This window comes from Muntiacus reevesi, unplaced genomic scaffold (genome assembly GCF_963930625.1).
Source record: "Muntiacus reevesi unplaced genomic scaffold, mMunRee1.1 SCAFFOLD_114, whole genome shotgun sequence".
NCBI lineage: Eukaryota > Metazoa > Chordata > Mammalia > Artiodactyla > Cervidae > Muntiacus > Muntiacus reevesi.
Window position 1 is genome coordinate 231654 of NW_027077827.1, and position 25721 is coordinate 257374.

Below are 25721 nucleotides of genomic sequence, written 5' to 3' on the forward strand. Positions count from 1 at the left end.
GTATTGATATAGAATATTGATATAGGTTGTTATTGAGGACATCATCGATTGGGTTGTCAGAAATTATGTAACAAGTTCATCTTCAGATTCCAAGCCTAAGAAAATGTCTCTCTCCCTCAGAACAACCTCCTGTTACCACACAGTGATAATATATTTCTTATTTTGACTAATAAGAAGCTGAAAGCTACGTGCAATAGTTCCCTATACTCTAAATTTATTTTTTGCATAATTACTGCTTTTCTTTGCTCCTTTATTATACTTTTTATTCTTATATTTGAGTTTTATTAAATCTATACTTTTAACTGTATACCAACATCAAATTCGTAGACTCTAAATGTGAAGAAAGCATTTGGTTGAAATGTAAATATTCTAGTAAGAATGGTTGCCATCTTATTTAGCTGAAAAAGTTTAAAACTTTTAATATTCAAATTTTAATGACTGTAATCTAAGTCCCACCTTCAGAAATCTAAAATTAGTAAAATTCTCACTTATTTATTATATTACTTTAAATAGAAAACATTACAGTTATAGCTTATGAGAGTTGCTGTTATGTGCTCCATATTAGCATTGTGTAAACTTAACTTTTTTTTGAAAAACAGATCATTGCTTCTTGCTGACCTTGACAAAGAAGAAAAGGAAAAAGACTGGTATTATGCTCAACTTCAGAATCTCACTAAAAGAACAGATAGCCTTCCTTTAACTGAAAATGTAAGTAACTTGACAAAATAACTTATTTTTATATCTGAAAGTGTATATAAGTTTATAACTATATAGTTATTTGTAAACTGTAATATGTTTTATCCAACTTCAACATAAATATATAGTCAATGAATTTTGTATGTAGAGATGATAAAACTAAAAGATTCAGGATTCAACTAGGTGTTTTATTATTTGACGTGTTGAATTACCAAAGATACTCTGTAGAAATGTTTATTACCATCTGTCTGTTTTTTGAACTATATTACAGGACTTGTGCCAGATGGTTTTTGCAGTGAAAGTATCTTTGAGATAACCTGAGTCCTATTCTAGTTATTGTAAATGACAGTAGCTGTTGGCACAGATGTTAGAGCTTTTTGCAAGCACTAAAAGTTGTTTGTTTTGCTAATATAACTATGTAAAAAATAACTTAATTCTGTCAGCCTCTCCCTCCCCACCCAAGCTCTCCAAGTCAACTGTTCTATTCATGGGGTGACACGTATAAGAACATTTCTGAAATACATTAATAATTTTAAATAAGACTTTATTTTAACTGTTACCCATAAATTTTAAAACAATTTTTTAGAAATAGGCCAGTTAAAATTAATCTTCCACTCTTAGCTTAGATTTTTCATTTTCTAATAGTTTTGAGAGGACATTATAAAAGAAAAAGTAACAATGAAGGAAAAACCTTTTCCAGAACACGCAGTTAATCACATTCCTGCGTGGGTGGGCATTGTCTGGCGGGAGCTAGAACTAGAAACTTCAGTGGTCAGCCTCCTGAGCACAAACTTATCCAGGATGTGAGAGGGAAAGAATCTCCCTTCCTGACAATGTCGTTAACATCATTTTGGGAGCTAAGGAGACACCACAAGTGAAAGAACAGTTCATAGAGAGTGTGGACGTATGAGGATTAGGAACTCAGTAGGGTTTGGAGGGATCATTGCTCTTAATATTAAAGCACTGTTTTGCTTAACATTCACTTTGGTAATTAAAATGTACAGTATTTAGAGTCTAGCTGTCTGCATGCAGTTGTGTATGAAACAGTTCAAGAGCAATTGGTTAATACCTGAAACAAAGATCAGTTGTCAGCTCATTCCCATATTAATTTACCATATAGTCAGTCACATTTATTTAAGAGGATATGTAAGACATTATAGACCATTAAGCAACATTAGCAAATGTAAATTGCTTATATTTCATAAATATTTTTAAATTCACAAAATTTTTATTTTATATTGGGAAGGCAGGTTAAGAATGCTTTCATATAGAAATACTTATCAGGTTACCAGGCATTGCTTAAAACATCAAATATAAACCACGTTATTGTAATATAATGTGTCATCTTCAACCTTTTGCGCAAGGGATTTTTGGAAGTGGAGGACAAATAAGTGTAGTTATAACATGACTCACAGCATGGAGACTATTTCAACTGTGTTGCAACACATAATGTGGATATGCCTATAGGAACGCATCCTGCATATGTCGTCTGTATATTGCAAGGGGAAAGGGTGAAAGCTTCTCTAACTTAACCTGACAACACATTTTGGGATTCTTAGGCCTACAGAATGCTATTCTGAGTCAGACACATACACATGCAGCTTTTGTCTGTGTGTGTGTGTGTGTGTGTGTGTGTGTGTGTGTGTGTGTAGGATCTTAGTTTCTGATCAGGGATCAGACCTTCACCCTTGACAGTGAGTGTGTGGAGTCCTAACCCCTGGACCTCCAGGGAATTGCCCACATGCAGCTTTTTATTGGACTTACAGAGCATGAAGAATCTACAGCACTTCCTTATTCCCTTCGTGGTCTGTTATAACTGTCACTCATTATTTTGTCCAGCTGTTCTTTTAGCCTTGGAGCATGTCTTTGTAAGTTTCTTTGCCTTCTCCTTTTTTCATTTTTTATACCTAGCAGTTACCACAACATCTGGAATTGTAGTTAAGAGGGCTAATAAAGTTTTGAATGCACTAACACCCACTCCATGAAGAAGTACTTTTTTTGGTTTGTTTCAACTTTGGTTCATATTTATATTTTTACCAAAAAGTTTGTGTTATCTTGCAATTTATTTTTATATAAAAGCTTTTCTTTATTCTGTCTTCTTTATTTTACATGTGGGAAAGTTCTCTCTATTTAGTCTCCATGTACATAAGAATCCTGAAGTGAGGTATAAACTTAAGGATGATGGACCTGATCCTTGATTTTTCTATTTTGTCCACATTAATATTCTAATTTTTAACAGTTCAAAGTAGTGCTTCTTCAGGGCAGAAGAATTGTAAGGTAACTGAAAATAGGCTTACCTTAACTGGATAAATATATATATTTTAAAGAGCTAGTACAATTTAATTAAAACTATTTGTGACTGTGGGGCAGTAAAAGTGTTTCAACTCTTCACTTCACATCAGAAAGCCAGGCTGAGCCTAGCAGTGATCATCAAGTTTTAGGACTTCTTAGAGTAAAAAATAACTTTCTTATGATAACTTATGTATTTGTTTATTCATTTTCTTTATGGATACTTATATGCTTTTTTATTTTTACTGATAAACACAAGATATTAACATTTCCATTTTACTTGTGGTTTTAGTTTTCCTTACAAACAGATATGACCAGAAGGCAGTTGGAATACGAGGCAAGGCAAATCAGAGTTGCAATGGAAGAACAACTAGGTAGTTGCCAGGATATGGAAAAACGAGCACAGGTAACATATTTATTATTAAACTATGAAACAGTAGTAGCTAGATTTCTATGAAGAATCTAATGAATTACAGCTCTGTTAACTTTGGTTAAGTTTTATTCTTAAAGATTTTTTAAAGTCTATCTTTACTTTGGCACTAGTTCAAAATAAGAATAGTTTACTATGGCTGCTGGGAAGCATAACCAGTATTCACATAATTCTGCCTTCATATTTCAATTCTCGGATACTGTTCTGCTATGCCTTGGAATTATAAGAGGGAAGAAGAATTCAATTCTGGTCATCTTATTAGTTGCTAGCTAACTTCAGTTATCCTTTGAGATTTTTACTTCTGTGTTTGTGTAATGAAAAAAGGAAAGTCTCATTCGAGGAGAGAAACATATAAAAAGAACCTTGGGAAGAGAAACAAATTGAATGGAGAACATTCTCATGTTTCTACCCTCAACTATGTAAAGAAAGAATATTGGCATAAGAAAGGATTTCTTAAGACATTAGACTAATTATAAAGACTGGTAAAATTCTACTATTTTAAACTTAAGAATTTATCTTATATTAGGTACCTTAAAGAAAATGAAAAGGGGAAAAAGCATGTTTGGGAATTCCCTGTCTGTCCATTTGTTTGGACTCAGTGCTGTTACTGCCAGGCCCTGAGTTCAGTCTGTGGTCAGAGAACTAAGATCCCGCAAGCCAAAATGGCACGGCCAAAAGAAGAAAATAAAAAGGTGAAAAGATAAGTTACATATTGGGAGAAGGTATTTATCACCATATAAGTGGTATGGAATCAAGAATATATAATGAATTTCCAAAGATACTTTAAATTATATGATACAATTAATACAGATTTAGTATTTGTAACAGTTGGTGTTTTCATGAAATTATTTTAAAATACCAGGCAGATTTTGTTTGTTGATAGAAAAACTATGAGAAATTTTACTCTGGTTTATATGAATTTACGTTTTTAGAATGTGAATTTATGGAATACTGTATACATGTTTTTCTATATCTGTTAATGTGTTTGCTTTTAGAGGTTCTTAAGAAATGAGATGTTGATATGAAAATGTCTGTATTAATGTATAAATATAAATAAGTATATTCCAGACAGCTTACTCTAGAACAGGTTAACTTGAGTTCTTTCTTGGCCATTTTGTCCAGATATGTGCAGATGTATTCATTTTAATTTTGTTCTGGAATATAGTGTTCTTTTGCTAGTTAATATTCTAAGGAATTTTTAGTCCATATTTTATAAATACAGCAAACATTCATTTATTCTGGAAATATATTAAGCTTAGGGCTAAAGAGATATTGTACACAAAGCAAAAATGGAAGTATTTGCAGTACATATGAGGAGTTACTATCCCTAATATACAGGGAGCACCTACAAATCAATTGAAAACAAGACAACCAAAGAGGAAAATAATCAGAAGGTATGAGTAGTCCCATCACAAAAGTACAAGTGGTTAATAAATCATTGTTAAAATATACTTAAACGTCACTAGTTATCAGGGAAAAGTAACATACAATAATGTTGTTTTTTGTTTGTGGTGGTGGTTTCTTGTTTGGTTGGTTAATTTTCTGCCTATCAGGCTGGCAAAAGCTTTAAAGTTTAGTGTCATGTAATACTGGTGAGATTTTGAGAGATTGTAATATGAAGCATCGTTGTCTGCCTGTTGTAAGAATAAACTGGTACAGTCCTGAAGGACTCTGTAGCACTACCTGTCAAAGTTAAAATGTTTGTACCCTCTGACATAGTAATTCTGTAAGACTCTCAGAATATGTCCTCCAGGAATGTCGAGTTAAAGCAGCAAGAATATAAGTATGGATTTTATGCTATTCATCACAACACTGTAAGACAGAGAGAGAGAGACGATTACAGTGTCCACCATTTGGGTAGTTATTAAATTATTACATTAGTAGTATGCAACTCTTACAAACACTAATAATTAGGTAATGGGAATAATGAAAATAATTGTCCATAGTAATTCTCTCCCTCATAACTCTGCTTGAGTGACTCAGCACGTAAGACTAGAATGGTCAGCTAACGAACATGAAAGTGAATTCCAAGAAGGCCTGAGGCCATGAGAAAAAAAATGTGTTACCTCCTTTGCAAGGAAAAGATGGATAAAAATTCCAAGTAAAATAAAAATAGAGTGAAAGTTTTTTTAAAAAACAATCATGTACCAGAAACAGAAGCCAACATTATATTAGATTGAGAAAATAGAGAAATAATTAGATTATTACCTTTGCAGTCATTAACATGGTTTGCCGCTTGCTCTCATCACTATTACTTAACTTTGTTTGGAGGTTCCACTAATTCAGGTAGAAAGAAAACAAATTGTTTAACTACTGCACTATTTTCCAACTAGAAGGGAAGAGAGCAAATAATTGTCGTTTGTAAACTACATTGTTGTCTACCTAGAAAAACCATGGTGAAGAGCCAAAAAGTTTTTCAGCTAATGAGAGAACTCAGTAGGGTGGCTGGAGTTAAGATACATTAGGGTTTCTCTATTAGCAATGACTACCATTTGGAAATGGAAATTGGGTAGAATGATCTCTTCATAATGACAGGAAATTTTAAAATACCAAACACAGACCACATGAAGAAAAATATAAAATTGCTAAAGGACACACTATGGGGCCCTAGAAGTAGAAAAGCCTGTGTGGCTCTCTGCATTGTATTTGTGTTATCTGGTTGCAGTGATGCCAGGGATATCACAGAAGAGGGGCCAACTAAGATTGTAAGGTCCTGCAGGGTATGGAGGAGTGAAGTGAGTAGTCAGACCACTCTTGCTGTCTGTACATCCTGTGAATGCCTGCTTCCCCTGCACCCTGCATACAAGCCTGACCTTCCCACACACTTGCCCCTGGCCCCAGCTATTGTCTGTGCTGATCACTGGGGCAGTGAAGGGCATTCCCCCTCTGTGGCTTTCCCTGGCAACTGATGAGCCAGCCTGACATCACTGTGTAACTGGCACTCTCCCCTTCCACCCAAGAGGGAAGCCTGCTGCGTGTCCTGCCTGCCATCCGTCACACATGGTAGGGTATCACTCCAGGACTTTGTTTCAGGTGTGTAAGATCCCCCTTCCATTAAACCACTGATGTCTCTGTTGCTAAAAATAAATAAGATCCCTGGGTGAGAAGATTTTAATATCCTAATAATGTCTTTCTTTAAAAAGTTGATATAGAAATATAATATGATTCTAGTCATAATCTTAATTTTTTTAGAGCCCGGAAAAATGATTTTTAAGTTTGTAAAGTAAGAATTTCCAAAAGTATTTAAGAAAATTATAGTGAGTGAGGATTTACCTTACCATTTGGTAAAATTTGCTGTAAAGGTGTTGCAGTAATCACAGTATGATATTAATAGCACAGGAATAGACATAGGCAAATAGAACAGAATAGAGACTAGAAAAAGATGTAAGAAAATCTGGAATCTTTTAATGATAGAAGTTGCAAGTTTGGGGGGGGGGGAATGGTAAATAACTCAGTGAGAACATAGATGATAACTGGGAACCTTTCTGGTGGTGGTTGTTTTTTAGTCACTAAGTCGTGTCCGAGTCTTTCTTGACCCTGTGAACTGTAGGCCGTCAGCCTTCTCTGTCCATGGGATTTCTCAGGCAAGAATACTGGAATGGGTCGCCATTTCCTTCTCCAGGGGATCTTCCTCACCCAGGGATTGAACCCACATCTCCTTCATTGGCAGGCAGATTCTTTACCACTGAGCCACCAAGGAAGCCCTATCTAGTAGTAGAGAAATTAAATTAGATCCCTACCTCACATCTTGTACATGAAGAGTTACAGGTGAGTTAAATATCTAAATGTAAAAAATAAAATTAATAGAAGAAAATATAGGACAAGAGAGATCTTAATTAAGAATGGAAACTCAAAAGCAATAGGAGGGGACAGGATTTATTTTGTAAAATTTTAAAGCATTCATCCTGCAGGAAAAAAAAATACGGGAAACTATTTGTGACACATCAAGGGGGAAAGGTTTAATATCCCTGTACTGTAAGAATTCTACAAACTAAGAAGAAAAAGACAACTTTTTATATGGGCAGAGGATGTAATCATTCAGTTTATTGAAAAGAAAATGCAGATGACCAATAAAACACATACAAATGACTGTGGAACAGTTTTGGGGAAATTGAAACAAAATCCACTCTTGCCCATGCCTATTTGAATTAGTCTCTGCCTGTCTCCATTAACAGTTTGGTTATTTATTTATTTGTTTCTTTATTTGTTCAACACAAATTTGGGCTCATAGTATGGTGCTCCCTACTCTCCTCTATGCGTGTAAGAAAAGGTTGGATAAATGTACATCAGCTTATTCATAAGAGCTTTTTCTGGGAGTTGGGGATTGGTAGAACGAAAGTTACTTATCCTTCTGTGCTGCCGTAATGTTTTATAAATACATGGATGACATAGTTCTGTGTAGCTTTACCTGTTTTCTGCTTGACATATATTTAGGTGATTTATAATTTCTCACTGTTGAAACAACTCTGATAAACATACTTATCCATATCCTATAAACGTGCACAAAAGTTTTTCTAGGTCAAGAGTCTTTTTCTTAGAGGGCTGTATGGTAAGTAGCTTAGACTTTGTCAGCCATGTGGTCTGTTGCAACTACTCAACTCTGCCTTTGTAGCAAGAAAGCAACCATAGACAACAGTATATGAGCAAATGAGCATGACTGTGTTTCAGTAAAACATGATTCATAAACAGATGACTGGCAAGCCTTAACTTGCTGACCTCTGCTCCGGTACACATACCTGAAAGCATAATTGCTGGTCCTAAGGTAGGAGTGTTCTGAATAGTGTTGGCCAGATTGCCCTCAAAATGATTTTATCAGTTTGCGTTTCTCCCAGGAGTATATGAGAATTCTGTTTCCTTTGACTCTTGTTTTCTTTTTTTCCTTCAGAAAGTGTGAGTCAAACTTTATAATTAACAATCAATGAGCATATGAAACATTATCTTGTCATTTAGTTTATACTTTCATGAGTACTACTGAAGTTGAATATCTTTTCATATATGTATTAGACTTTTAAGATTTTCTTTTTGCTGTTTTTTTCATATTGTTAGATGTCTTATTCATTTATATTTGAGAGATATTTTAATATACTCTTAATACCCATCTGTTATACATGATGTATTTCATAACTGTTCCCTGCCAAATCTGTTACCTACTTTTGCTTAATGATAACAAAAAATTATTTTTTATTGTAATGCTAAATTAGTTATATTGTCGTATTTGTGCTTTCTTCAACCTATTTTTACATCTTTTCCTATCTTTAAATATACCCTATTTTTTTCTAGTAAGTCTAATGTTTTATTTTTCAATTAGATCGTTAATTCATCTCAGATTTGCTATTATATATGTTTTAGAGGTCAGTAAGTCAGTTCAGTTGCTCAGTGATGTCCGACTCTTTGCGACCCCATGAACCGCAGCACGCCAGGCCTCCCTGTCCATCACCAACTCCCGGAGTCCACCCAAACCCATGTCCATTGAGTCGGTGATGCCATCCAGCCATCTCATCCTCTGTCATCCCCTTCTCCTCCCGCCCTCAATCTTTCCCAGCATCAGGGTCATTTCAAATGACTCATTTCTTCACATCAGGTGGCCAAAGTATTGGAGTTTCAGCTTCACTATCAGTCCTTCCAATGAATACACAGGACTGCTCTCCTTTAGGATGGACTGGTTGGATCTCCTTGCAGTCCAAGGGACTCTCAAGAGTCTTCTCCAGGGAGGTGGGAGAGGGGATCGGGATGGGGAATAAAAAAAAAAAAAAAAGAGTCTTCTCTTTTGAACACCACAGTTCAAAAGCATCAATTCTTCGGCACTCAACTTTCTTTATAATCCAACAATCCATACATGACCATTGGAAAAACCATAGCCTTGACTAGACGGATGTTTGTTGGCAAAGTAATGTCTCTGCTTTTTAATATGCTGTCTAGGTTGGTCATAACTTTCCTTCTAAGGAGTAAGTGTCTTTTAATTTCATGGCTGCAATCACCATCTGCAGTGATTTTGGAGCCCCAAAAAATAAACTCAGCCATTGTTTCCCCAACTATTTTCCATGAAGTGATGGGACCAGTTGCCATGATCTTAAGTTTTCTGAATGTTAAGCTTTAAGCCAACTTTTTCACTGCCCTCTTTCACTTTCATCAAGAGGCTCTTTAGTTCTTCACTTTCTGCCATAAGGGTGCTGTCATCTGCATATCTGAGGTTATTGATATTTCTCCTGGCAGTCTTGATTCCAGCTTGTGCTTCATCCAGCCCAGCGTTTCTCATGATGTACTCTGCACATTAGTTAATTTTAGCATATGTGCTGCCAAAGCGAGCACTGCACTTTAGTTAAATAAGTAGGGTGACAATATACAGCCTTGACGTACTCCTTTTCCTATTTGGAACCAGTCTGTTGTTCCATGTTCAGTTCTAACTGTTGTTTCCTGACCTGTATACAGGTTTCTCAAGAGGCAGGTCAGGTGGTCTGGTATTCCCATCTCTTTCAGAATTTTCCTCAGTTTGTGGTGATCTACACAGTCAGAGGCTTTGGCATAGTCAATAAAGCAGAAATAGATGTTTTTCTGGAACTCTCTTGCTTTCTCGATGTTCCAGCAGATGTTGGCGATTTGATCTCTGGTTCCTCTGCCTTTTCTAAAACCAGCTTGAACATCTGGAAGTTCACAGTTTATGTATTGTTGAAGCCTGGCTTGGAGAATTTTGAGCATTACTTTACCAACGTTTGAGATGAGTGCAATTGTGAGGTAGTTTGAGCATTCTTTGGCATTGCCTTTCTTTGGGATTGGAATGAAAACTGACCTTTTCCAGTCCGATGGCCACTGCTGAGTTTTCCAGATTTGCTGACATATTGAGTGCAGCACTTTCATAGCATCATCTTTTAGTTTTAGAGGTAGGAATCTAATTTTATGTATATATATATATAAACACTCATGCATATGATTTTTAAATGTGTGTATATAGTATATGTTATATGCAGTATAATTTCTATTCAATAATTATATAATTAGTGATATATACAGACATACAGATACACACAGATAGATATATATTTATGTTGTTAACAGAATTTTCCATTAACATTTATTGGATGCATCTCTGTTTCCCCATGGATTAGTAATGCTGTTTTTGGCATTTGAGAAGTTGTATTTGCTGAATATTTGTGAACTCTGTTCCATTAGTCTGTTTTAGCTTCTCTGGATACCACACTTGTTTTATTTGCTATAATTTTATTAATCTTAAGTCTTGTAGTATGAGTCCTACTTATTTACGTCTGTAAAAATGTGTTTATATTCTGTTTCATTACTCTTTTATTTGAAATTTAGTATCAGCTTATTTTCTTCAAGGAAAAACCTTATTGACTTTTGATTAGTTATACATTGAATTTATAAATTAATTTCAGGAGAATTTATATCTTTACAGTATGAAGATTGGATCTTGGTTGAAAGATTGGTCTCTGGATTCTAATTCCGTGTCACTTATCAGCACAGTGATCTTGTTTAAACTCTGCCTCAGTTTTCTCATTGGTAAAATGTAGAAAATGATTCCCTGTAAAAAATGTAAGGATTAAATGAGTTAATATGCATAAAACCCTTGGAGTTTAGCAAATTCCAAGTAAATATTAGGTACTGTTACTCGTTTTGTATCTCATTCATTTGGGTCTTATTTTATGCCCTTCAGAAAAGCTTTATAACATTCTTCATAAAACCCTTGTTGTTCAATTGTTAAGTCATGTCCAACTCTTTACAGCCTCATGGTCTACAGCATACCAGACTTCCCTGTCCTTCACTTTCTCCCACAGTTTGCTCAAATTCATGTCCAGTGAGATCTGTGATGCTATCCAAACATCTCATTCTCTGTAGTCCATATTCTTCATGATCCTCTTACACATCTTTTTTTTTTTTCATTTATTCCTAGATATCTTAGTTTTTGTTGCTATTGTGAATGGAATTTTCTCTAGTTTACATTACTAAATTTGATGTATCCAGGAGTCTTCCTGAACTCTTTTGTTAGATTGTCTCAGTAGTTTAAGATTTTCTTGGATTTTTTCATTTAGATGTTAAATTGTCTCCAAGTAATGACAGTTTTGTCTTTTCCAGTCCTTTTTTCCCTCTTTGTATTATATAAGAAATGTAATACATCTTTGAATAAAGCAATGATAATTGGTCTTCTTCATCTCACCTTGGCTTTAAAGAGAATTCTGAAATTTCACGATTAAGTATGCTGTTTACTTAAGGTTTTTGATACCATTTATCACGTTAAGGAATTTACCTTCTATTCCTAATTTCTTGAGAGCTGTCCTGAATTCATACTGAACTATTCAGTTCACTTCTGTTCAGTGGCTCAGTTATGTCGGACTCTGCAACCCCATGGACTGCAGCACACCAGGCCTCCCTGTCCATCACCAGCTCCCGGAGTTTACTCAAGCTCATGTCCATTAAGTCAGTGTTGCCATCCAACCATCTCATCCTCTGCCGTCCCCTTCTCCTCCCGCCTTCAGTCTTTCCAGCATCAGGGTCTTTAAATGAGTCAGTTCTTCGCATCAGGTGGCCAAAGTCTTGGAGTTGAATCTTCAGCGTCAGTCCTTCCAATGAATATTCAGGACTGATTTCCTTTAGGATGGACTGGTTGGATCTCCTTGCAGTCCAAGGGACTCTCAAGAGTCTTCTCCAACACCACAGTTCAAAAGCATCTATGCTTCGGCACTCAGCTTTCTTTAAGTCCTACTCTCATATCCATGCATGGCTACTGGAAAAGCCATAGCTTTGACTAGACGGGCCCTTGTTGGAAAAGTGATGTTTCTGCTTTTTAATGTGCTGTCTAGGTGGGTCATAAATTTTCTTCCAAGGAGCAAGCGTCTTTCCTTTCACGGCTGCAGTCACCATCTGCAGTGATTTTGGAGTCCCAAAAAATAAAGTCTGTCACTGTTTCCATTGTTTCCCCCATCTATTTGCCATGAAGTGATGGGACCAGATGCCATGATCTTAATTTTGATGTTGAGTTTAGAGCCAACTGTCTCGCTCTCCTCTTTCACTTTTATTAACAGGCTTTTTAGTTCTTCTTCACTTTGTGCCATAAGGGTGGTGTCATCTGCATATCTGAGGTTATTGATATTTCTCCCAGCAGTCTTGATTCCAGCTTGTGCTTCATCCAGCCCAGCATTTCTCATGATGTACACTGCACATTAGTTAAATAAGCAGGGTGACAATATACAGCCTTGACGTACTCCTTTTCCTATTTGGAACCAGTCTGTTGTTCCATGTCCAGTTCTAACTGTTGCTTCCTGACCTGTATACAGATTTCTCAAGAGGCAGATCAGGTGGTCTGGTATTCCCGTCTCTTTCAGAATTTTCCACAGTTTGTTGTGATCCACACAGTCAAAGGCTTTGGCATAGTCAATAAAGCAGAAATAAATGTTTTTTCTGGAACTCTCTTGCTTTTTCGATGAGTCAGCAGGCGTTGGCAATTTGATCTCTGGTTCCTCTGCCTTTTCTAAATCCAGTTTGAACATCTGGAAGTTCATGGTTCACATACTGTTGAAGTCTGGTTTGGAGAATTTTGAGCATTACCTTGCTAGCATGTGAGATGAGTGCAATTGTGTGGTAGTTTGAGCATTCTTCAGCATTGCCTTTCTTTGGGATTGGAATGAAAACTGACCCTTTCCAGTCCTGCAGTCATTGCTGAGTTTTCCAAATTTGCTACCATATTGAGTGCAACACTTGCATAGCATCGTCTTTGAGGATTTGAAATAGCTTAACTGGAATTCCATCACCTCCACTAGCTTTGTTCGTAATGATGCTTCCTAGGGCCCACTTGACTTCGCATTCCAGGATGTCTGCTCTAGGTGAGTGATCATATCATTTTGATCATCTGGTTTGTGAAGATCTTTTTGTACAGTTCTTCTGTGTATTCTTGCCACCTCTTCTTAATACATTCTGCCTCTGTTGGTCCATACCATTTCTGTCCTTTATTGTGCCCATCTTTGCATGAAATATTCCCTTGGTATCTCTAATTTTCTTGACGAAATCTCATCTTTCCCTTTCTGTTGTTTTCCTCTATTTCTTTGCATTGGTCACTAAGGAAGGCTTTCTTATCTCTCCTTGCTATTCATTGGAACTCTGCATTCAAATGAGTGTATCTTTCCTTTTCTCCTTTGCCTTTCACCTCTCTTCACAGCTATTTGTAAGGCCTTCTCAGACAACCATTTTGCCTTTTTGCATTTCTTTTTCTTGGGGATGGTCTTGCTCCCTGTCTCCTGTATAGTGTCACGAACCTCCGTCCATAGTTCCTCAGGCAGTCTTGTCTATCAGATCTAATCTCTTGAATCTATTTCTCACTTCCACTGCATCGTCATAAGGGATTTGATTTAGGTCATATCTGATTGGTCTGGTAGTTTTTCCCTACTTTCTTCAGTTTAAGTCTGAATTTGGCAATAAGGAGTTCATGATCTAAGCCACAGTCAGCTTCCGGTCTTGTTTTTGCTGACTCTATAGAGCTTCTCCATCTTTGGATGCAAAGAATATAATTAGCCTGATTTCAGTGTGGACCGTCTGGTGAAAACCATGTGTAGAGTCTTCTCTTGTGTTACTGGAAGAGGGTGTTTGCTATGACCAGTGTGTTCTCTTGGCAAAACTCTATTAGCCTTTGCCCTGCTTCATTCTGTACTCCAAGGCCAAGTTTGCCTGTTACTCCAGGTGTTTCTTGACTTCCTACTTTGCATTCTAGTCCCATGTAATGAAAAGGACATCTTTTTTTGGGTGTTAGTTCTAGAAGGTCTTGTAGGTCTTCACAGAACCGTTCAACTTCAGCTTCCTCAGCATTACCGGTCAGGGCACAAGCTTGGATTACCATGATACTGAATGGTTTGCCTTGGAAATGAACAGAGATCATTCTGTCATTTTTGAGACTGCACCCAAGCATTTCGAGTGCTTTTGTTGACTTATGACATTTCTTCTAAGGGATTCTTTCCCACAGTAGTAATAATGGTCATCTGAATTAAATTCACCCATTCCAATCCATTTTAGTTTGCTGATTCCTAAAATATTGACGTTCACTCTTGCCATCTCCTGTTTGACCACTTCCAGTTTGCCTTGATTCATGGACCTAGCATTCCTATGCAGTATTGCTCTATCAGCATTGGACTTTGCTTCCGTCACCATCACATCCACAACTGAATGTTGTTTTTGCTTGGCTCCATCTCGTCAGTCTTTGTGGAGTTATTTCTAGGAGCATAGTGGGCACCTACCAACCCAGGGAGTGCATCTTTCAGTGCCCTGTCTTTTTGCATTTTCATGTTGTTGTTGGGGTTCTCAAGGCAAGAATAGTGAAGTGGTTTGCCTTTCCCTTCTCCAATGGGCCATGTTTTGTCAGAACTCTCCACCATGACCCATCCATCTTGGTTGACCCTACAAGGCATGCTCATAGTTAGACTGAGTTAGACAAGGCTGTGGTCCATGTGATCAGTTTGGTTAGTTTTCTGTGATTGTGGTTTTGAGTCTGTTTGCCCTCTGATGGATCAGGATAAGAGGCTTATGAAGCTTCCTGATGGGAGAGACTGACTGAGGGGGAAACTGGGTCTTGTTCTGTTTGGCGGGGCCATGCTCTGTGAACCTTTAATCCAATCCTCTGTTGAAGGGCAGGGCTATGTTCCCTCCCTGTTATTTATCTGAGGCCAAAGTATGGTGGAGGTAGTGAAGATAATGGTGACCTCGCTCAAAAGGTCACATGCCTGCACTGCTACATCCAGTGCCCCTGACCCTGCAGCAGGCCACCGCCGACCTCTGCCTCTGCCAGAGACTCCTGGACACTCATGGGCAAGTCTGGGTCAGTCTCTTGTGGGGTCACTGCTCCTTTCTCCTGGGTCCTAGTGCACACGAGGTTCTATTTGTGCCCTCCCAGAGTCTGTTTCCCCAGTCCTGTGTGAGTTCTGGCAGCTCTATGTTGGGTTAATGGTGAGCTCCTCTGAGACAGCTTATGCCATACTCAGGTCTACTGTACTCAGAGCCCCTGCCTCTGCAGCAGTCCACTGCTGACCCACATGTTCACAGGAGACACCCACACACAGTTCTGTCTCCGTCTCTGTGGAGTCTCTGGGTCCTGGTGCACATAAAGTTTGTTTGAGCCCTCTGAGTGTCTCTGGCGAGTATGGGGTTTGATTCTACATGGTATTTCAATATATATATCAAACTATATTACTAAATAATTTTTATATCAGTTTTTCAAAAGTCATACCATGTCTATATGCCTGAACAATTAAGCATGTTGCATTTTATTTAATTTCATAAATATTCAAGATTGTCATACAGAGAATGGAAAGAAGTGCTACTGACTTCTTCCATTTTATGTTGAGTAACGAAAGCACAAATGTTATTGTGGAAGCAGTCATCAAGGTGCAGACTTGATTACAGGGTCTAGTGACCTAATAGCAATACAGAAATACAGTTCTGTGAAGAGGAATGTTAGGTATATTTTCCTGTTTTCACCCTCTAAATATTAAAAATTTTGACTTGGGACTTTATTGGTGACGGGGAGCTGGTTATATAGAGAGAGGAAAACAATGAAATATTATGAAACTAATAAGTGTAGATAGTTTTGTTGTTTCTGTAATGCCAGGATGTATTTGGTGTCTGATGTAGAAGTAATCACTCATCTCTGCAGAATCTTTAGAGAGCTACTAAAAGTATTTCTTCTTCAGCATGTTTTCATGGTGAAAATTGGACATGGTAAAATGTCTTAAATAGAAAATATTATTTACCTTCAGTTCAGTTCAGTCGCTCAGTCATGTCCAACTCTTTGTGACCCCATGAATCACAGATCACCAGGCCTTCCTGTCCATCACCAGCTCCCGGAGTTTACCCACATTCATGTCCAGCGAGTCGGTGATGCCATCCAGCCATCTCATCCTCTGTCATCCCCTTCTCCTCCTGCCCCCAATTCCTCCCAACATCAGGGTCTTTTCCAGTGAGTCAACTCTTCGCATGAGGTGGCAAAAGTATTGGAGTTTCAGCTTCAGCATCAGTCCTTCAATGAATATTCAGGACTGATCTCCTTTAGGATGGACTGGTTGGATCTCCTTGCAGTCCAAGGGACTCTCGAGTCTGCTCCAGTACCACAGTTCAAAAGCATCAATTCTTCGGTGCTCAGCTTTCTTCACAGTTCAACTCTCACATCCATACACGACCACTGGAAAAACCATAAGCTTGACTAGACGGACCTTTGTTGACAAAGTAATGTCTCTGCTTTTTAATATGCTATCTAGGTTGGTCATAACTTTCCTTCCAAGGAGTGAGCGTCTTTTAATTTCATGGCTGCAGTCACCATCTGCAGTGATTTTGGAGCCCAGGAAAATAAAGTCAGCCACTGTGTTCACTGTTTCCCCATCTATTTGCCATGAAGTAATGGGACCAGATGCCATGATCTTAGTTTTCTGAATGTTGAGCTTTAAGCCAACTTTTTCACTCTCCTCTTCCACTTTCATCAAGAGGCTCTTTAGTTCTTCACTTTCTGCCGTAAGGGTGGTGTCATCTCCGTGTCTGAGGTTATTGATATTTCTCCCAGCAGTCTGGATTCCCGCTTGTGATTCTTCAAGCCCAGCATTTCTCATGATGTACTCTTCATATAAGTTAAATAAGCACAGTGACAATATACAGCCTTGATGTACTCCTTTTCCTATTTGGAGCCAGTCTGTTGTTCCATGTTCAGTTCTAACTGTTGTTTCCTGACCTACATATAGGTTTCTCAAGAGGTGGGTCAGGTGGCCTGGTGTGACCATCTGTTTCAGAATTTTCCACAGTTTTTTGTGATCCACACGGTCAGAGGCTTTGGCATAGTCAATAAAGCAGAAATAGATGTTTTTCTGGAACTCTCTTGCTTTCTCGATGTTCCAGCGGATGTTGGCAGGTTCATCTCTGGTTCCTCTGCCTTTTCTAAAACCAGCTGGAACATCTGGAAGTTCACAGTTTATGTATTACTGAAGCCTGGCTTGGAGAATTTTGAGCATTACTTTACTAGCGTGAGAGAGGAGTGTGATTATTTACCTTAAGTTCACTATTTTCAGAATTGTGATAGAGAATTAGCATAGTTGTAGTGATACAACTGAGGGACTGAGAGAGGAAGGTTTCTTTTTTGGTGAGCACATCTGTTTTGAACTTTTCCAAAAACAGCAACAATAATGATTCCTACTATGGCAATAAAATCATAAGGACATTGTATTTAAACAAAACTATGTATGATTCAAGGGTAAGTTTTGTATGTAAGCTTTTTAGCTGTATATACTTAAAGCTATTCGTTATAATACTTTAATTATCTATTGAAGTATACATGCTCAAAAATCTTTCATTGATGGGTGCATAATCATAAAAAGTTTGCAAATCACTCCGTCTATTTTCTGACACTTTTTCCTCATTGAAACAATTACTCTTACAATACAGTTTCTTATACCAATGTTACAGTGTCAACTATGGAATTCTGGCAGTTGATGATAAAATATTGGCAGTACTTATTTTTAAAACATTTCCCACATTTTTCACTTCCACATTGTTTGATCTGTAGTTACTGCTTTGTGTTCACTTGAAGATCTCAGTATATGGGGGAAGCAATAACTCCTACCATCATTGTGATCTTTAGTGTTTGGAGTAATGTTTAGCTGAAGTATTTGGGAAAGCTAACTCTGAAAGGTACTGCTGACCTGTAATAGGAATAACTTTAGGGAAGATTGTTCTTATTGTTTACGTACTGGTGCTTCTTAAAAAAAAGCAGATGCTCTTTCTCTTTACAGGATGCCATACTTTACATAAACTCATTATACTGTACTGACATCTGAATTAATATAAAAGTTTAAATTCAGATGTAATTTTCTTTTTGAAAGTTTTTGAGAACAGCTTTTATATACCAGTTTCACACTGTTATGTATCATGTGTTGTTCAGTTGTTCAGTCATGTCCAGGTCTTTGCTACTCTGTGAACTGCAGCATTGCCAGGCTTTCCTGTCCTTCACTGTCTCCCTGAGTTTGCTCAAACTCATGTCCATTGAAATCCATGATACCATCTAACCATCTTATCCTCTGTTGTCCCCTTCTCCTTCTGCCTTCAATGTTTCTCAGCATCAAGATCTTTTCCAGTGAGTTGGCTCTTCGCATCAGGTGGCCACAGTATTGGAGCTTCAGTTTCAGCATTAGTCCTTCCAGTGAATATTCAGGACTTTAGGATGGGCTGGTTGGATCTCCTTGCGGTCCACTGGACTCTCAAGAGTCTTCTCCAACACCACAGTTCAGAAGCATCAGTTCTTCAGCCCTCACCTTTCTTTATGGTCCAAGTAGATACATAACTTGCATTTGTACAGTTTTCCTAAATTTAGGGATCTGTTTTATAAAGTTAGATATGTTAAAAAGTTGAACTGATGCACTGATGTCCTCAGTATATGAATATGTATATGTATATGTATCTAATTCTCACATAAGAATGACTTGGCATAGAAAAAAGAATGATTTGATATAATCCTACTTTTAAATGGTAACCATAGAATGGTTAATGTTAAATTAATATTAAAAACTAATGTTTTTTTTTAATAAAAATAGATCTAACTTGGTTACTTATTTTATTTTAGCGAAGAATAACCAGAATTCAACAAATAGAAAAGGACATACTTCGTATACGACAGCTTTTACAGTCCCAAGCAACCGAAGGTTAGTGAATTGTCTCTTTTGTTTGTAGTTATAATGATAGGTGGTTGTTCTAAGAAAAGAAAATATGTATAATTAGCATGGCGTCATTGAAATAGATGCTCTAGAGAATTGAGACACTTGATAAGCTTTTTCATTAAATTAAGTATAGATTTCAAAAATCTATACTAGTATGATTTCTTCATAACTTTTATGCAATTAAAGCTTATAGAGCCATAAATAGATACCTTACTTCAGTTATCTGTTTACATATAATTTGGCTACTAACAGTTTGTAAATAAGCTATCTCCTTGTGTAATCCATAGTAAAAGTTGATCATATACATTTATCTGTGCTTACTTTACAAACTTCATTAAAATGACAGTAAAAGGGTAAAATGAAAAAGCACAAATACCAGGGAAGGTGACAATAAAATTTGGAGAACTGCAAAGCAGATAAACAAATAATTCTTCTAGATTATGGTAGAGAGCTGACCCCAGAGTGAGCAGTAGGAGGTCACAAAGCAACTCATTTTACACTGTGGAGTCCTGAAAGTTTCCAGAGTTGGTTACACTAGGTACTTCTGGAAATGAGGATTAAAAAGGGGGTTAAAACCATATTTGTCAGCTCTTCAGCTGAAATTTGGTTTTGATCACTACACAGAAGGATGGGGTATAAAAAACCATCCCTTCAGCTATCTGTTTATAGCCACTGAATTTGGGCACTTGTCACTTTGTTTATGGGTAAATAAAAAGAAAACCTACATGGAACTTAAATGAACTATTGCTGAATAAGGAAAAATAGCATGTGGGAGGCTCAGAGAAAATAAAGTATTTCTTCTTAAGTCAACTACAGGATGACCTGTCTCTCTGCAATAAGAGCAAAAAGTGTTGAATAAAAGTCCTCATTGAACAATACAGAATTGTTGCTAGGAAAAATTGGCTCAGTATTTGGGGATATACCAATGCAAAGTTTCTAATATGCAGCCAGATTGAGACTCACATTCCAGATCATACAGGAAAAAAGAAGAGAATGCAAAGAATGAAATATCAACCTAGTGCTTTTTTCTAACTATAATTACTAAAAACATGATGAAGTGCTTGTTGATATTTTAAAATGTTTATGAGATACAAAATAGTATGTACACTTTGATCCCATTTTTTAATATGCACAAACAGTCTTTCAGAAATAATATGAAAAGGCAGGTAACCACTGCTAATACCTCCTTGTTTTCTTAGTTTGGCCAGTTTTGTAATGTTTTTATAGTAGCTGCACAGCTTTTAGAGTGAGAGAAAACTTTTGTATGCGAAACAAATCTGACGTGTCCTTTCATCACCAGCATGCTTCCCAAGTAGCTCGATGGTAAAGAATCCGCCTGCCAGCCCAGGAGACGCAGGTTCTATCACTGGGTCTGGAAGATTCCCTGGAGAACGAAATGGCAACCCACCCCAGTAGTCTTCCCTAGTAAATCCAGTAGAAAGAGACACCTGGTGGACTACCGTCCATGGGGTTGCAAAAGAGTCGGACATGACTTGGCAAGTAAACCACAGCAACAGCACTTACTGCCAGCCCTGAGAATCTGACCGGATAATGAACAGTTCTGTTTGGAGGCAGAAACTTAGTGCAAGCCCATTTACACACAGAGAAGACAACTAATTCTAATGTCAAAAAGTATAATTTTGAAAACAGTGTCTTTTAAGACTCTGGTCATGCATGCCTTGCTTTTTAAATCTCTTAGAAGCTTTGGCTTCAGTACATTTGAATTTGAAATATGTAGAAACATGTACTTGCTAAGTAGTCAAGTTCAGTGTAATAGTCATATTGCTAAAAGTAGTTTAATCTGGATGTTTTAAGTCAGTATGAACCAAATATTTGTAATATACAGACTGTGTCCTTTTTGCAATATTAACTCTTCAGTACTGTTTTTTTCTTTCCAAAATAAAACAAAACTATCTCTTTACTCCTTTTTCAATGTCATTGGCATTGCTGTATGTGGCATTCTGGTTATTATGGCCCCTTTGGGTTTCCAGGGTAGTTTATCTGTGGTGTTTTGTTTTTTTTTCCCCTTGATCAAAATTACTATACTCTATTTTTAAAACTGTTTTTAGAGAGGCAACTTTTGTTTTTTATTGAGCAGCACTGCATTTATATTTTCTTTTTATATATATTTTTTCTGCTTTGAGTGTTTGCTGTTGTTTTTCTAGCTTCTTTAGTTATAGTTAGCTTTTATTCACCATCTTTCTTGTATTATGATTTTTACTGTTTGGCTGCATCAACAGGGTTGTTTTTTTTAAATTTCTAAATCAATATTTACACTTATTTTTTCTACTTGATTGACTCTTTCATGTGTGTTAAATAGCCTTCTTTGCTGTTAGTATTGCTGCACGGGGCTTCTTTTGGTCATCATTTGCCTGGTATAATATACTCACTGTCAGTACATTTCCAAACGTTACCAACATTCTGGCCTCTAGAAATTCCTAAGAAAAATTGTCATTTGTTAATAATAGTTCTCATTATCAGTACAATTATAAGTTTATTGCAGGTTGGGGGCTTGTTTGTGTTTTTTTATCTGTTCAAGATTTCATTTATATCATTGGATTTGGGACCAACTGTCTACCACCATAACCTAGTCTATTCTTGTTTCTTTTTGTTATAAAAATGGCCATATTTTTCATAGACTTAAGTCGTTACATTTATTCAGTGAATATAAACTAAAAGAAGGTATCATGTCTTATTTAAGAAAGAAAGGTTTTTAATTTTACTGTTTGCTGTTTCTTTATTACTATCAGAAGGAGAAGCTAGAAAATGGAGAAAACGGGATCAGATACTCATAAATTAGTTCACATACAGTACTGAGAAGAAAAGATGTCTGCCAAATAATTTCTCCACCATGAAGCATCTTATAACACTATCTTTGCCCTACCTGCTAACAATTCTGGTTTAAGATCTAGATGCAGGATATAACTCAGATGATATAACTATTGCACTTGATTCAAATCTCAGAAGTTCCAAGAGGGTACATGAGGCAACCAGTCCTACCACTTTCTTTTGTATTCTATAGGTTATTTACTGACAAATGTATACCATTTGGGGGGGAGGGGCCCCAAAAGATGGGAGCTATAAGGAAAATTGTGGCATGATTTAATAGTCTCTAGAAAATAGCCAATGAGAAATAGTTTTTAAAATCCCATGCAGAGTACTCTTATAACTCATTAATAAAGAGACAACCCAACTTACAAATGGGCTAAAGATTTGAATACACATTTCACCAGAAAAATTCATAGGAATGGCTAATAAGCACATGAAAATAGGCTCGACATCATTGGATGTTAAGGAAGTCAAGTTAAAACCACAATGCTATATCACTCTATACTCACTAGGATGGCTGTAATCATGAGGAAAACAATAAGCATTGGCACGGATGTGGATAAATAGAAGCTGTCATATGTTGCTGATGGGAATGTAAAATGGTTCAGCCACTTGGAAAAGTTTGGCAGTTATCTAAAGTATTAAAGGTATAGTTACCATATGACCCAGCAATTCCACTTCTAGCTATCTAAGAGAAATGAGCACATATGTCCACACAGAGACTTTAATTTGAATATTCATGGAAGTATTATTCACAGTAGCCCAAAAGTAGAAAAATGCAAAAGTGTATCAACTGGTAAATCAATAAATAAAATGTATACCGTTACAATGTAATACTACTCGGCAATTAAAAGGAACAAATTGTTGACACACACTATAACTGAGGTGCACCTCAAAAACATTATACTGAGTAAAAGTAGCTAGACATGTAAGTCCGTATATTCCATTTACAATAAACGTACAGAAAAGACGAGTTTACAGAGCAGAGTCATAGTTACTTGGAGCTGTGAGTGGGAATGGGGATTACCTATAAATGAGCATGAAGGATCTTTTTAGAATGATGAAAATGGTCTAAAACTGAAATATAGTGATTCTTGGTAAGTTTATTCAATGTCATTGAGTTGTACACTTAAAGTGGGTGAATTGTCTTAAAGGCATTTTAAATCCAACGTAACCAAAGCACAACTAATGATGGTCTCCTCCTAAGTCCTCCTTGTGACCCCCACATCCTCCAAATCCTCCTTCTCCTTTAGTATTATCTGTCTCCATGAATGGTACCACCATTATTCAGCTGTGTGAGCTAAGAAACAGAAGAGTAGTTTGTGACCCCAGATCTCTTCTTCCACTCACTGTATCCAGTCTGTCGTGCAGTCCTTCAGGTTGACCTCTGTCTCCAAGCATCAGTGCTTCCCTGGGTGTAAAGGACTGTCATCTCCCACTTACTTTAATATTTAGTCTGCAAGTTGATCTCTTGTGTTTCCCATCTTCTTAGACCATTCAAAATTTGAGTTTAAACGATCAGAATACATGCACCTTTTTCCTTTAGAGTATTGGTTATGTGGGGGCATGAGTGCCATCTGAGAATCACACTAAAATTCAACAAAATCATTAAGTTCCTTTTTTTAACCATCTCTCTGTTCTACTCTTCACACTGTAATTCTTTGATATCCTAGAGCAAACCACGTTTCTCCCATCACAGCTCCTTTGCATATGGTCTCTATTTCCCTAAATTTTTGCATGTGGTCTCTGTTTCCTTCATCCTCTGCCATATCCCGTTTCCTAGAACTCCTGTTTATATTTTAGATCTCAGTCCAAACAATACTTCCTAAGAGAGCACTTCCCCTGACTCCCACAATGTCTGATGTCCCTCTGTTATGTATCCTTATAAGCAACTTGTGCTCTTTTTTCAGAGTGCTTGTCGAAGTGTTTAACTTTACTATTGTTTCTTTCATTATTTGATAGCATCCCTGACTAGACTAAATCTGGAAGAGTGCGTTGAACGATGCCTGGGTTTGTCAGTACTGTGTTCTCCAGCCCTATTGCAAGTAACTGACATAGCACATACTCAATAATTACTTTTATATTGACATCTTCAGTGATGTCAGTGTCAAATCTTTGTAGATTTAGTGCTCGTTGATTCATTTTTTCTCTTCACTGACTTTGTATTCTCTGCTTTAGATGATTTTGTTGAATTTTGTGGTATCACTTTCCCAAGGTATTGCTTTTTCTTGTTTCTGAATTATTGGGACTACTTCTCTTTTGCCTATGTATAACTTACACTTGTTTATTGATGGAAATAGTATATGTAAATTATTTTAAAGTCACATTTTAAATGGTCTAGGAAAGCTTTATGTTTAAATAAATTCCAGTGGAAGCCATTTTGTAACATAGTTTTCCATTATTATGTCACAATTTTTAATGTGTAATTTTTAATTTTGCCTATAATGTTCCTAGAGGAGGCACACTGGTAATTGTTTCTATAAAAGATACTTGATTATTTTCTTTCTTTGATTCTGTGGTGATAGTTTTCAAAGTGACTGCTTTGTACTAGATATAATCTGTCTTGAAATTACTGCTTTTACTGGATATAATCTTGCCCTTTCACTTTACCTAACAGATGGTGGTTACATTAGAAAAGGTTTTGGTTTTATTCATATTAGAATCTAAGAGCTTATCTGTTGGTTTCATATTACTTTTATTAGCAGATGTATATAAAAATATATGTGTGTGTAAGTATAAATATACTTACATAGAAGGTATTTATAAGCTATAGTAACTGCTATATTTGCAGCTCTATTAAATACCAGAACCATGTGACCTTGCGGAAAAGACAGTTATTTGCTCTAGTTGGGTTATGTCCCCGATAGTGATGTGAGCACAGCTGGTGGAGGATGGTGTTTCTGTGGGTCTCAGAAAACCCTTTGCCTTGTGCAGCCCTAGTGTTCGAGGGACACACTTCACTTTGCTGTGACCGAGACAGGCAGCTGACAGCCCGCTGGAGGCTATGGAGTGCAGCTCCGTGCTTTTGTGAACCTGTGTCATTGAGGCCTTCAGAGCTTTAGAGCAAGAAAGAAGGAAAGCTGTGGGCTGAGAAAGCATGCACCGTTTTTGTATGTATTGATGTTAACTCCATATTAACAGAGGTCATCTCAGAGCAAGCATGAAGCTGGCTCACATGAAGCCGAACGGCAGAATGAAGGTCAAGGAGTGGCAGAAATCAACATGGCAACTGTGGGTAGCGGTCAGGTAAATAGATTATTTTATTAATTTCTTTTCTAGTTAACTATTTAAATATTTTAAAAGAAATACTGAGTGAGATGATTCTCACATGACCTGTTTCCTTCCTAAATGGATATCTCCAGAAGAATTCAGTACTAAAATGCTATGTCATTTTTCTTTATTATATTTAACTATGAAGCTTTCAAATTTCCAAGTATATTTTATAGCTCTAAAGTATGTGTCTCTGTTTTAGCCTAAAATGATTAATGTGAGTGGAGTTTCTTTGAAAAATAAATACTAAGCTGCATTTTGGTCATATGTGATTTGACCTAGTTATTACTGCTTGCATTGAATAGATTTGCTCTTTCTCTGTGGCATTCTAAGATATTTTTGTGTTTTTTAAAAAAATCATAAAGAGTTAATATTTTCATCTTCAGTTGTATTCCAGGATTATAGAAACCTAGCATTTAAATAAACAATTCTAATGCCCATTAAAATAAAAGTAAATAAATACCCTAGTCATATTTACTATTATCATCTTTAGCAAAATTATGGAAGACAATTTTTTAAAATGT

The 25721-nt window shown here is 36.7% G+C and overlaps 1 long non-coding RNA gene across 1 annotated transcript in view; it reads left to right on the forward strand.

Annotated features, from left to right (window-relative positions):
* Positions 1 to 3338: 3338 nt before the first annotated feature.
* The window catches only part of LOC136155178 (uncharacterized), a 32941-nt gene continuing 10558 nt past the window's right edge, over positions 3339 to 25721 (forward strand). The window contains exons 1-3 of the long non-coding RNA XR_010660710.1: positions 3339 to 3391; positions 19005 to 19083; positions 24862 to 25173. This is a non-coding gene — a long non-coding RNA (uncharacterized lncRNA). The remainder of the gene's footprint in view (positions 3392 to 19004; positions 19084 to 24861; positions 25174 to 25721) is intronic.